Source organism: Spodoptera frugiperda, chromosome 25 (genome assembly GCF_023101765.2).
Source record: "Spodoptera frugiperda isolate SF20-4 chromosome 25, AGI-APGP_CSIRO_Sfru_2.0, whole genome shotgun sequence".
In the NCBI taxonomy this organism is placed as follows: Eukaryota; Metazoa; Arthropoda; class Insecta; order Lepidoptera; family Noctuidae; genus Spodoptera; species Spodoptera frugiperda.
The window spans coordinates 15,253,107-15,267,383 of NC_064236.1; the positions used below are offsets into that span (position 1 = coordinate 15,253,107).

Here is a 14,277-nt window from a genome sequence, read left to right on the forward strand (position 1 = left end):
AAACAAAACATCGGAAGATCAGTATAATCATGATTAATATGGGAGTATTGTACGAGTATATTATTTATTAAACCACTTAACTATTAATGACACAGTAAAAATCGCCATATTATTATCTCATTAATGGCAGTCCAGCAACAAAGTTTGCCATTAACGTTGTCAACGCCATCTAGCTTTTCTAGCCAACCTCAGCCACCCTTAAAACATGTTGTGGCATGTTGTCAATTCATAGAAACGCCATCTACCAAGAAACTTTACTGCAATACAGTTTGCGGAACTAGCCTTCGACAGTGGTACTGCTGATGAAACCTAAATCCAGATGGCGTCAGGCTATGCTGATTTATTATGACACAAATATGAATCCAAACTTTTGGCTGACATTATTCTCAATTGTCATAAAAACTTTTGTAGATGCAAGTCATCATTTAAATACTTTAACTATGTTCTTTTAACTGTAGTATTCTATAGACTAACTCAGCACTATGTACTTATTCCATCTGGGGTGGGCCAAATGAGAACTGCAACAAACGTGGTAGTTATTTCAACAGCTTATAAGAGACCACTGCTGGCCAAAAGCCTCATCTCATTGAGAGGATCCAATCACCACTCCAATCACCACGGTTGGCGATTTCAAAGGAGAAGGGGACTTCTCCATACATTTCTGGGCCCAGGTGTTAACTGAATCAAACTAGCCTTATTTGTAAGAGGATATAATAACAAGGCCTCACTGAAAATTTGGTGAAATTTGGCTATCCAGGAATCAAGTTATATGTACCTAATGTAGTAAAAGTGAGGTTATATTACAACATTGCAGTTTTTTTGTGTTTTTTACGAAATACTTTTGAATAGTTTTGGTTGTGTTATGGTTTTAAGCAAGCAGCGTGTGGGACGTGTCGAAGATCTGACACGTTTGGCTCTCCAGCGCCCCGAACAGTCGCTACAGTCGAAGACAAGTTTTTACATTCAATATTCTGCACTTAGGGCCTATGCACACCACGTTTTTTAAACGTTTTTCTCCTACAGTGCAGTTTGTTGTCGTTTGTATCAATACAAACGCGCGGCACCAGCGCGTGTGTATCGCGCGTTTGCATCGCTACACACGCGTGTCTGTATCGCTAAACACGCGTCAACGGCGCGTTTAAAAAACGTGATGTGCATAGGCCCTTAGGCCTCGGCCTCGAATTTTGCGGGCAGCGGGGCGGCGGCGGCGGCGGCGCGGCAGCGGGGCCTATATAAATAAAACACCAATATTAGTATAAAATATGTATTATTAATATTCAATAATTAGGCGAATGTCATCTAAAAATTGTGTAGGGGGTCGGGGTACGTATATTTTCTTGGTATCTTTCCCAACTGAGATACCATATTATACAGGCTGAGATGCACGCCACTGACGAATAACTGATAAAGTCGCCTCATCTTCCAAGACTCTTCTGCCAATAGAGTTACAGCGACCAGTCGCAATCGTACTATTTACACAGCGATCTATGTCGCCAATATTCGATTGATAGGCTTGTTGCAGTTGTCCAAAATAGAGAGTCAGGTAACTTATAGATTCAAGAACCGTCAAAAGTCCTTTATAAAGCCGAGGTCGTGGGGTTAAACAATAAAACATGGAAAATACGTGCGCACTCAGAACGAAACACAACGAACGAGTGTCATCCAAAGAGTATAATAAGTATAGGGAGAGTGTCATCTGTCAATCGGTGACTGGCTGAAGTCAGACAGAAGTGTTTTAAGAAGTTTAAATCACAGAGTACGTTATACATACCTACATTATTTTACATACATTATTACACAACTTAATTTAAGTTTTCTCGCTTCCTAGATAGAAACAAGGTACCATATTTTGTGATTTCCCTTAGAAAAATATAATGGTTTTTTTAATATACATTTCAACTAGTTAACTGCTGGGCCCAAAAGTCCCCTTCTCCTTTATGATTAGAAATTATAAGTCCAGGTTTCCTTACGATGGGGTGCGGTGCCAGAAGACCTCCCCGTGGTGCACCCTGGGTACGGGTGATAGTCTCCCTAACGGGGGTGATAGGGTTGGAGTGGCTATTGCCCGTAGCTAACTTCTGGACGGGGCGGGCGAACCCAGGATGGGTTCTGGAGGCGGCGGGCTTTGTGTTGGCACGAGGCCTGTGCTTCCGTGGGGACGTTTTTCCGCCCGTTTCTCTGAGTTTAGCAGAGAACGTGGTGGAGAAACAAGGGCGGTGCTCGTTGTGCACTCACCCTGCCAACGAGTAGCATCGGGACACAAGTAGTGCCTCGACTGCAGCCGTCGAAGTCGTAATCCGGGAAGAGTTCATGGTTGCATGACTTGGAACGGGACGACGGTCTTGGCTTGGTCGCCCGGACCGCGAGGAAGATAACCTCTATAAAAAATTCCTCCAATACCAAGTTCTGGTGCGCGGCGAGGGTATGCATGGCTGAGGAGTAGAGTCAGTCGCGAGCGCACCCCCAGCTAGGGGACCGGTGGACCCTCTAGTTGAGTACTAAATGTACACTTACCCAGGTACAGGGGGCACTGCCTGGGCGGACCGTTTATTTCCCCCATACTCGTGGGACTTATATGGAGAAGTCAAAAAATAAAACCTTTTTAAAACCACCATCGAATGAGGAGGAGAGGGCAAGTGAGCTCAGCTCGCTTGCTGTTGCTGGAGAGAGCCGGAGTGGCTCTGTTTCCCTTGGGCCCGTACGGGCCCCAAGTCGGAGGGTGTCGGGCTCTGAGTCCGATTCCTCATCCGCATCAGGCGCTTGCTCACTGCGCAGCGTGAGCTCGCAGCGCCCGAAAAGGGGGACGTTTAAACGTCCCAGGTTGGAGGAGGGTCGAGGGCCGTCCTCCAACGAGCAGGAGGCCCCAGCCCCTAAAATCCCTACGGCCTCGCGGGGAAGGGGCAAAAGAAAGGGCAGTGAAAGGCTGGTACCCACTACTCAGGCCGAACCAACGGAAGCCGACTCCTCTGAAATGGAGGTGTCTGGTGGCGAGGGCTCAGTAGGCCAGAATGTTGGTGTAACTGGCGAGGTTAGCCTTCGCAAGGCGGTTATGGAGGCACTCCGTATGGTGGCTGGACAGAAGTCCCAGAACGCCCGAAACGGAGTGCTGAGACACGCGAAGGCTACTATTATGAAGGCCGCTCGGCAAAACGGGGCGCCTTTAGCAGCAGGGCGGCAGATGACCGCCTTGCAAAAAGAGCTGGGGGAGATGCGGCGGGAAATGGCCCGGTTGACAGCCTCCAATGCGGCTATGGAGGCCGAGCTTCGGTCGGCTAAGGCCGAGCTCGCCGCTGCTCGCGGAGGTCGAGGCCAGCCTTCACAGTCAACGGAGGCTGACATGATCGGCCTAGTGCGGCGGGAAATGGCTGCGTTCCAGCAACGTTTTGACGTGCTGGAGGGCAGGATCCTCCGCCCCCACTAGCAGCGAGTCAAAGAGCGCCAAAAACCTTTGCAGCTGCAGCGGCGACCAATTCTGGTCAGTCAAGCCGCTCTGCTCAAGGCCAACCGCCGGCGAGAGAGCTGGTAGCCTCGCCAGCGCAGGCTCCGGCTGCACCAGCTGCCAAGGCGCCGATAGGTCGTAGGCGCAGGGGCACAGTGAATCAGCCGGCTGTTGCCCCAACCGGAGTAGAGCCTACCCCAGTCTCGGATTCTCCTGTTGATGGCGGCCAATGGCACGTGGTTGGAGAGGCTAGGAGGGCCGCCAAGGAGGGACGAAAGCGCCGCAAAAAGGAACAGCGGCAGCGGCGGCAGCAGCGGCGCAAGGAGAAGCGCGCTGCGGCAATGCTTGTCGCCCCTAAAACCGCGGCGGTAGTGATAACGCTACAGCCGGACGCGGTTAAAAGGGGCGTCACGTACGGCGACGTTCTCGCCAAGCTGAAGGCGGCGGTAAATCCTGCGGAGTACGGGGCCCCAGACGGGTTTTCTATGAAAGTCACGGCGACAGGAGCCCGCCTACTGGAGGTTCCCGGCGAGGCCAGCGGTTCATCCGCTGACGCTCTTGCCGAAAGGCTCAGGGCGTGTCTCGGGACGGATGAGGCTCGCGTGTCCAGGCCCACCAAGTGCCTAGACTTGCGCATATTGGGCCTGGACGACTCCGTAACGGCGGAGGAGATAGTGGCTGCTGTAGCCAGAACGGGAGGGTGCCCTGCAGACCAGGTGAAGGCAGGCACCATCCGTGCAGAAAATTCGGGGCTGCGAACGGTTGTTGTGAGCTGCCCCGTCTCAGCGGCCAAGAAAATAAAGGAGGGTCGAAGGCTCCTGGTGGGCTGGGTCTCGGCGCAGGTCAAACTGCTCGAGCCTCGGCCTATGAGGTGCTACCGTTGCCACGTGGGTCACCACGTGAGCGTTAAGTGCACCTCAGAGGTGGACCGCAGTGACTGCTGCTTCCGCTGCGGTCAGCCCGGTCACAGGGCCGGCTCGTGCTCCGCCCCGCTACACTGTCAAGCATGCGCGACAGTTGGTAAGCCGGCCAATCACCGGGCCGGGAGCAGAATCTGCTTCCCTCCTGCCAAAGCCAGGGGCAAGGCTAGGCCCTCCGCAACCCCCGCCGTTCCCGCCGCCGCCACCGCAGTAGCAACCGCTTCCCCTACTGCTGCTGTCGCCGCGGCCGCTGCCGGCTGTAATGCCGCCGAGGAGGTCGTGATGGATTGTCAATAGTGACTTCATTACGCCTCCTCCAGGCGAACATCAACCACTGCGCTGCCGCTCAGGACCTACTACTCCAGAGCATGGCGCAGTGGTCGATTAATATCGCCGTGGTCTCCGAGCCCTATTTCGTCCCGCCCAGGGATCATTGGGTGGCGGACTTGGATGGCTCGGTGACCATCATCTCGTCGTCCGCCGCCGGTACCCCGACTCTTGAGGGTGTTCAAAGAGGCCGGGGTTGTGTCGCAGCACGGTTCGGAGAGATCGCTGTGGTGGGCGTGTATTTCTCTCCGAACCGAACTCTCGTCGAGTTCCACAACTCCCTGAGGGAGTTGGTTGACGTCGTCGTCGGGTTCCGTTCCCTCCCCGTGCTTGTCCTCGGGGACTTCAATGCCAAGAATCTGGCTTGGGGTTCCCGGATCACTGACACGCGGGGTAGGATGGTGGAAGACTGGGCTCTGGAAACGGGCCTAGTCGTCCTGAACCGGGGTTCTGTCCCCACGTGTGTGCGGATGCAGGGTGAATCGGTGGTGGACATCTCGTTCGCCAGCCCCGCTCTGTCACCGCGTGTGGTCGACTGGTGTGTCATGGAGGAGGTGGAGACATATTCCGATCACCGGTACATCCGGTTTGATGTCTCTGCCGAATCCGCGGACCCACCAGTAAGACAGGCCCCATGTGGCCCGCGTTGGGCGCTGAGGCAATTGGACCGGGAGCTATTCCTGGAAGCCGCCATCGTGCAGGCCTGGGTGATACCACCGGACAGGCCTGCCGACATTAACGAGGAGGCACGGTGGCTCCAGGACGCCATGTACAGGATTTGTGACGTGGCGATGCCCCGGGTCCGTCCAGGACAGCGGAAGCGCCAGATGTACTGGTGGTCGCAAGAGCTGGCTGTTCTGCGCAGTGCGTGCGTTGCTGCGCGACGCCAGTACACAAGGCACCGCAGGCTTCGTATCCGTCCTCCAGACGCGGAAGCTAGAGAGGCGGAGTTATATGAGGGGTACAAGGCGGCGAAAGTCGCCCTAAAAACGGAAATCCGGCGGGCCAAAAACCAGGCCCGCCAGGAGATGCTGGAGACTCTGGACAGAGACCCGTGGGGACGCCCCTACCTAATGGTGCGTGACAAGCTCCGCACACAGGCTCCCCCGCTGACACAGAGTCTCCGGCCAGAGGTTGTAGAGGAGGTGGTCACCACCTTGTTCCCCCAATCACAGAGGGGCTACATCCCTCCGTGCATGACTCCGCCCCCTGCGGTGCACGATGCGGGCCACAGCGACGACGACGACGACACAGCACCAGAAGTGACCGAGGCAGAGCTGAGAGTGGCGGTGCGCCGGATGGGCGCCAAGAACACCGCCCCGGGACCCGACGGATTGCCTGGCAAGGCGTGGGTCCTGGCTTCGGAGACTCTCAGGCCTCGACTAATTGGTCTTTTCAGCGCATGTTTGGAGAGGGGCCAGTTCCCGCTATCATGGAAGGCGGGTAAACTGGTCCTCGTGAAGAAGCCAGGGCGCCCTGCGGACTCTCCGTCCGCGTACCGGCCCATCGTGCTACTCGACGAGGTGGGAAAACTATTTGAAAGAATAATTTCAAACCGCCTCGTCGCGCACCTGACGGGAACAGGGCCGGACCTCGCGGACGGCCAGTTCGGCTTCCGCAGAGGGCGCTCCACGGTGGACGCCATCATGCGCGTGAGGGACCTTACGACGGGGTCTGCAGTGTCCAGGGGTAGAGTCGTTGTGGCGGTGTCTTTGGACATCGCCAACGCCTTTAACTCTCTGCCCTGGAGCTGCATTCTGGAGGCACTACGATATCATCGGGTGCCTACCTATCTCCGTCGTATAGTCGAGGCTTATCTGACGGACAGATCCGTCATCTACCCCGGTCACCGAGGTGAGTGGAACCGGCGAGAGATGTCGCGCGGTGTTCCACAGGGATCGGTCCTGGGACCGCTCCTGTGGAACATAGGCTACGACTGGGTGCTGCGCACCGACCTCCCGAGCGGCGTCAGCGTGGTTTGCTACGCTGACGATACGCTGGTACTAGCACACGGGAGGTCGCACCAGGCGGCGGCCGACCTGATGATGAGAGCGGTTGCGATAGTCGTTGAAAGGATCCGGCAGCTGGGACTCGAGGTGGCGCTTCATAAGTCCGAGGCCATGTGCTTCTATGGCCGCGGGAATGCGCCACCTCCGGGTGGGTTCCAGATCATGGCAGGAGGGGTTTCCATCGGCATCGAGGTGACGATGAAGTACCTGGGACTCGTCCTCGACAGTCGGTGGAAATTCGAGGAACATTTCCGACGTTTGGCTCCCAAGTTGGAACGGACGGGGGCTGCCCTAAAGCGGCTCCTACCCAACCTTGGGGGACCAAACGCCTCCTGCCGGAGGTTGTACGCGGGGATTGTGCGGTCCATGGCCCTCTATGGGGCCCCGGTGTGGGCGCCAAATCTACGGCGACGACCAGCTCGTGCGCTGGTTTCATCCCAGAGGGTCATGGCCATTCGGATGATCCGTGGATACCGCACGATCTCCGGGGAGTCGGCTAACCTCCAAGCGGGATCACCGCCGTGGGATCTGGAGGCGAAAGTGCTCGCGCACGTATATACCTTACGTGCGGAGGCGCATCGCCGGGGCGAAAGTCCACTGCCGCGCCAGATTAGGGCGTGGCGGGATGAGCTCCGGCGCGATCTCATGGCGGAATGGAAGCAACGACTATCGCAACCGAGGGCTGGGCTCGCTGTTATAGCAGCGGTAAGTCCCCTCTTTGAGGAGTGGCTAGAGAGGCGTCACGGCGTCCTCACCTACCGCCTGACGCAGGTGCTTACCGGACACGGAAGTTTCGGTAGGTTCCTGTTTCGGATTCGGCGGGAGGAAACGCCCGGGTGTCGGCATTGCGTGGATCACCCGGAGGACACGGTGGAGCATACAGTAGCGGTGTGCCCTGCATGGGCTGAGCACCGCCGTGTCCTTAGGGATGTGATCGGCGACGGTGACCTCTCGCGTCCGGCTTTGGTTCAGGCCATGGTGCGGAGCGAGAGGGAATGGGACGCCGTCTCCTCCTTCTGCGAAGCAGTCAGAAGCTAGCTAAGGAGGAGGCGGAGCAGCGCGTGAGGGAACGATTCTCCTCACGCCCCAGCCGCCACAGAAGACACTCCGGGCGTCGGGGATCGCGTGACGATCTCCGGCCACCGTAAGTGCGGGTCTGCGGACGGCGAGCAAGGGTAGCTCGCCGCCCGACCAGAACCAGACCCGTGCGTACGGCGCGTCGCGTTCCGCGCGCGCCTCAAAGAGCCAGACCACCACAGATGGAGCCCAGTAGGGCTGATGCCTGATCCGGAGCTGCGGACAACGTAAAAGGTTACCGGGGCTCCGGCTCAAAGCAGGAGAAGGAACGGGGTGGTTTTTAGTCAGTAAGAGTCTGACACTCCCTCCCGCCTCACCCAAGGCGGGAGAAGTCATTGGATGATTTTCCCCCTCAAAAAAAAAATGTTTCCTCACGATGTTTTCCTTCACCGTTTGACAGTGGTGTCTAAATAATCTTAGAAAGTGCATATAACTCGGAAAAGTCACATTGGTACTTGACGTCTCATGCATGAGAAGCGGGCGTCTTAAACTCCGGGCCATCACGATATTCCTGGCAGTTATTTACTTGGCGGCTCGGTAATTCTTTACTTGGACTGAAAGCAGATGTCGTTGAAAGAAAATATTTCACCTATTCTAACTATTCGACCTTTATATTCGTTGGACAATCATTCGGTTTATAAGACAACATCTAGTTGTAAATTCCAATAAAATGTAATAAGTACCAATTTCATTATTTTAGTAACTGGTTTTTAACTATACGTCCATGACTAATTTTTGTCGGCCTGAATGACAATAATGATAAAATTTAGAGATAAAATTACCTCTAAACGAAGCCTATCGGGGAGATTAACAATAATACGATTTCTCACTCTTCAATAAATATTAGAAAAAGTTATCGGACAAAGGTCCAATCTCAATTGACCAATGGATATTATCTCCGTTATAAAAATATAATTTCGCTAAGGGCCTATGCACAACACGTTTTTTAAACCGCGTTTTTATCCTGCATAGCAGTTTGTTGTCGTTTGTATCGATACAAACGCGCGGCACCGGCGCGTGAGTATGCATACAAACGCGCGGCCCGGCAGATACGAGCGGATACGAGCGCGAGCGCGCGCATCTTTACAGACAGAGTTTAAGCAACGAGGGAAAGCTCTTGCATCGCGTCGGTATCGCTACACAAGTGCGTCAGGTGTGCAAAGGTCTACAAGCATCATCATCATCAGAATCAATTTTTTTTCTGGGTCGGGGCTCAAATTAAAATCCCGATAGGTAATATTTTAATAAACACGGAAAGTAGGAAAACGTATGTAAAGATACCGGCTAAGCGCACGCTAAATATTCAGTGGAATGTAGTACCATCTATCGGCAAGTAGTGGAACTCTATATATACCTTACCTTGCTGTGGTAGAAAATTTTTACAATAACATGCGAATTCAGATGCTTGTTAATTGTGGCTGACTTAGTAATTACAATGTACCTCGCTTTTTTAGAGATAAATATTAAAAGGATATTGCAGAAACGAATGCCGTAGGTAGTGCTTGGAGGTTTAGGACCGCTTTTCATGCACGAGGATACAGGTTCGATACCTGCCAACGGCAAGTACTGGAGTGACTGGAGATCGTGCGATATCCGCGAGTCACCCGACAACCGCTATAACGCGAAAGAATGGCGTCCGTATTATTCAGTTATGTAACCTACTTTATTTTATTTATTTAGGGACAATAAACAGCTACAATATGAAATGCATACAATTAACAATATAAACTTATAAATAGTATTTATCATATTGCAGCCCACTACATTCGATTTGGGCCATTCAGACGTAGTACCCATCCACATATAAACAATATTAGAAAAAAACAAAAGGAGCCACTAGATTGGCGTTATTAAAATGTTAAGCTCATAAAATAAAAGATTATTAGAATACATTACAATAACAATACAATTAATTTAGTTATAAGAAATAAGACTAGAAACATATTACTTGAGACTGATTAAATTTTAATTTAAAGTCAAAGTCAAAGCATTTATTTCAATTAATCCTAAATAAGGCACTTTTGAAACGTCAAATTATGCGAATATAGTTTTTAAGTTTTTCTAGATGGACGTGTTAATAAAGTTTTTCTATTTTAAAACTGTTATATTTGTTAGTTTATATAATATAATAAACATTGATTTTATATAATTGTATTATGTTCTTCCTGTGATCTGTTTATTTCTCATTAATCTGTACAATACTGATTCCCTTGCATTCATTCAGTTTCAGTAAAGCACCCATTGATTTCTATAAAAAAAGACTTGAAACATTTTTAGAAATTGGCTTTTTTAGAATTACCGAGTAACTTTTCTGAAAAAGACCGAGTAGAACGATTTGCCCACACAGAACAAGTCATACAACAGGCATTAATTCAGGCGGTAGCGTTAGACACTATGAATCATGGTGATAAACACACAGATTATTTAATTGAAGATCATGGCCCCCACAACCATGCCTAATGAAGTTTTCACCTATCTACACTTTTTACATACAGTATGAAGATCACCCATATGACTTAAATGTAACTACAAGTAGTACTCGTCCATAAAACAACTAAATATTTCAACGAAAACCGAAAGTAAAACAAAAAATAATTTACTAAACAAAATAAATAATTAAATTAATCAAGTATTAAATTCTGTATGAACAGCTCCATGTTCCTTGATCACAGACGAACTGTAATGTTGTAGGTTGTCTAGGAATGTTATGGACATGTGACGCGGCTGTTAGAATGCCGTATTTGTAAAAGAGTGTTCAAAATAGCTCATAGAGAAAAATGCACTATTTGGCTTACTTTTTTGTATATTGTCAGCCAAGATGATAACAAATATGTGGTTGAAATTACATCTATACTATATATATTATATATAATATTATAAAGCTGAAGAGTTTGTTTGTTTGAACGCGCTAATCTCCGGAACTACTGGTCCGATTTGAATAATTCTTTTTGTGTTGAATAGTGCATTTATCGAGGAAGGCTATAGGCTATAAAACATCACGCTATGACCAAGAGGAGCCGAACAGAGCGGGTGAAACCGCGCGGAAGTAGCTAGTAAGTTATAAGAGGTGTTCCCATGCCGTACCTATAATATCATTGGACAGGGCCGATGTTTTTGTCACAGTGGCATCTACTCTTTGTATTTGCTTCGTGGCAATAACTTAGCAACAAATGTCTGATAAGATGCATTATTGGCTGATTGATTTCAACCAATGCCAATTGTCGGGGGCAAAGGGTAACAAGGCATCGTCGCGCATTATTAATATCCGTCAATTATTCGTAATTTGAAGCAATTTATGAGTGAGCACTGAGCAGTGCATATTGTATTAGGTTAGGTACTATCTATTTAACATACTGGACACAGAGTCACTTGCTCAATATTTAAGACTAATATCTATCATCGCATCGTCAAATATCTACATTACCTACTTCTGTCTAGATGTATCGTCCCCAATTTTAACACCGATAATGTATTGCATGATTCTACCACTTCAATAAATAAAATTTTATAGAAGCAGCTCAGCTTTAAGATGAACAGTTTTAGTGCTTGTTTACATTGAAATCGCAGGCGCGAGCGCGGGTCGCAGTGAACCACGCGAGTTTGTGTTCGTATTGAACTCATGGGCGCGGGCGATAAGTTCAAACCGTTTGAATTTCCCTCCATCCATACGTCTTTATGCGTTTGATATCACCGCGTCATCGCTAAGTTAAACGTTGTACGTAAACAATAGCATATAGGTACCTTTTTTTTTTTTTTTTTTCAGGGGGGAAAATCATCCAATGACTTCTCTCGCCAGGGCAAAGCGAGAGGGAGTGTCAGACTCTTACTGACTAAAAACCACCCCGTTCCTACTCCTGCTTGTCGAGCCGGAGCCCCGGTAAACCCGCTAGGTTGTCCGCAGCTCCGGATAGCATATAGGTACCTAATCCCACATTTTTGATATTTCGTGCCCGCGCCCGTGAGTTCATGTGTGCCCTGCTCCTTTGTACGAGCACGGCTCTGGCTCAGCACCGGCACGGTAGTGTTTCGAATTGTGGCTACCGCTAGTTGCTAGTGGGCTTACGACGCATCACGCGCGGGAGATTCAGGGGCACTATTGGCGCGCCGGCCGCGAGGTGCAAGCCCGTAGTCGGCGTGCCGGCTGCGAAGTGAACTCACCCTCCGTCGGCTGTTTTATATTGACGTCATGGCTGATTTACACAGGGTCAGTAGACAAGTCAGTTGGCGGGGGGCGCCAACTGACTTTAAAATATTCGTGTCCGAATATTCAAGTCAGCGCTGACTTCAAGCCACTGTACTGACTTCAAACACAGGGTTTTTTTTGGGTCAGCACTAACTTGTCTCCAATTCGTAGTCAGTTACTGACCCTGTGTATATCAGCCATTATGTAATGTATGACATACGATTTAAAATTCAGTGGCAAGTTAATTCCTGGGTTGGATCGGTGATCGTTAAGTGTGGTATGACCATGTTTATTTTGTTAGTTGTCATGGTTTTGCTTTAAAAGTCTATAGCTTTCCATCGATACGACTGTACAGTACATACACACCGTTAGAGTTCAATTACTGACACTTGCCCCTCGCGTGAGGTCTGAGGACACGCGTGCTCACGTTTAATTTAGTTACTTTTTGCACTGTCGTGTCGATCGCAAATTATTTTACAAGATATTCTAAAGCCGATGACAGGATTAGATATCACAGTTTAAGATAATATTTATTATTGGTCGACTGCTTCTTGGTAGAGTGGTCGCAAGTGCGACTGCCGGACAAGGATTCTCGGGTTCGATTCCCGGGTCGGGCAAAGTATTATTTTTCGGTTTTTCGATTAAAATTTCGTAGTAGTACCACGGAGTCTGGAGTCTGGGCTCACCCTCTATAATCCTTTATAATACAAATTGTGAAAAGTGGGTGTACATTGTATAGCGATATTACATGCCGTAATGCGCACCTCTGCCTACCTTTTCGGGGATAAAAGGCGTGACGTTGCATCTAAAGGCAAAGCTATACTATGTATTTTCCGTTCAGCTGAATGATGCAAAGTTAATATAGTCCCTAAAGGTCTTGCTGCCTCTCCTCAAGGCTCAAATTGCAATGTGTGCAAGATGTGTGTGCGTGTGTGTGGAGTCATCGCCCTCTAAAATGGTTTATTCCATTTTCCTGTAACGATCTCAATTGGCAAGCTATGATAGGGACGTAACTGATTGCAGACGGATGTCCTAATGAAATAAAGTCGCATGAGGTCGAAGACCTATATAAAGACTTGACTACTATGTATTATGAAAGACTTGAGTCGGTTAGTATATCTATACTAGAGTTAGATCTTTTTTTAAATGTTGCCCCTAGTTTAGGTTTTTCTCCTGTGTTGGGGGTGCGTTTACAAACATACAAGTTCATTTACACCTGACACCCAGACCCGAAACTACAATTTATGGATAACACACAGAATGGTTCCGTGCGGGTATTGAACCCGCGCCTCGTTGCACGGCAGCCTGTTGCCAAGCCACCGCGCCAACCGTGGAGTCTACAAGCATGAGCAGGAATAAAATACCTAGCAATTTACAAGCATGGGGTGAATGCCCCTATGAGACGTTAAAATTTTTTTCTTTTCTTTTTTTTTAAAAAACGTTGCCCCACATTAGGATTTTCTCCTGTGTCGTGGGTGCGTTTACAAACATACAATTTCACATGCACATGACACCCAGACCAGAGACAACAATTTGTGGATCACACAAAGAGTTGCTCCGTGCGGGAATCGAACCCGCTACACGGCAGCCAGTTGCCCAGCCACCGCGCCATGCACGGTTGGCGCGGTGGCTGGGCCTGGGTCTACAAGCATGAGCAGGAATAAAATACCTAGCAATTTACAAGCATGGGGTGAATGCACTTTTAAGATTAAAAACTTTGCACCCTGACTATTTAGATAGAAGTACTTGGCTTGGGCGGTGTAGGTAACGCTTGCGTTGTGTTCCACCTTATGAGTGAGGGTGCGGAGGCCCAATACTAGAGCCATCGTGCCCGAGTCAGTATTTAACTGAGCTATTATTATTCTTCTATTTTTATTAATTGTTTATTATTTATTTTTTTATATGATCATGTCACAGTGCAAATGAACAGGTTTTTTTTCTTACTTTCTTTCAATACTCCTTCTCCCATCCTTAATCACCAAATCCTGCTTTCTTCAAATCCTCAAAAGGCTGGCAATGCACTTATGACCCTTAGTGTTGCGGATGAACATTGGCGGCGCTGATTGCTTACCATCAGGTGATCCATATATTCATTTGCCGCCATATGCCATAAAAAAATTAATACTGAACTAAAAAAACTGGTAACCGTTGACTAGTTCCCTCAATTGCCGGTGGTCTTAACTGTGTCAGTATGATCTTCCATGCAACCATGTTATTGTCATATAGCATTACCTACATTATTATATTTCATATTATTAGGTACACCAAAAATAAAAATAAAACATCAGCATCATTAGGTCATAATCCTTTGCCAATTTTTAA

At 49.2% G+C, this 14,277-nt stretch overlaps 1 protein-coding gene across 2 annotated transcripts in view; it reads left to right on the forward strand.

The window, feature by feature from the left end:
* LOC118266597 (band 7 protein AGAP004871) overlaps positions 1–14,277 on the forward strand; it is a 135,304-nt gene that overhangs the window by 91,439 nt on the left and 29,588 nt on the right. The gene's annotated exons all lie outside the window — the stretch shown is intronic.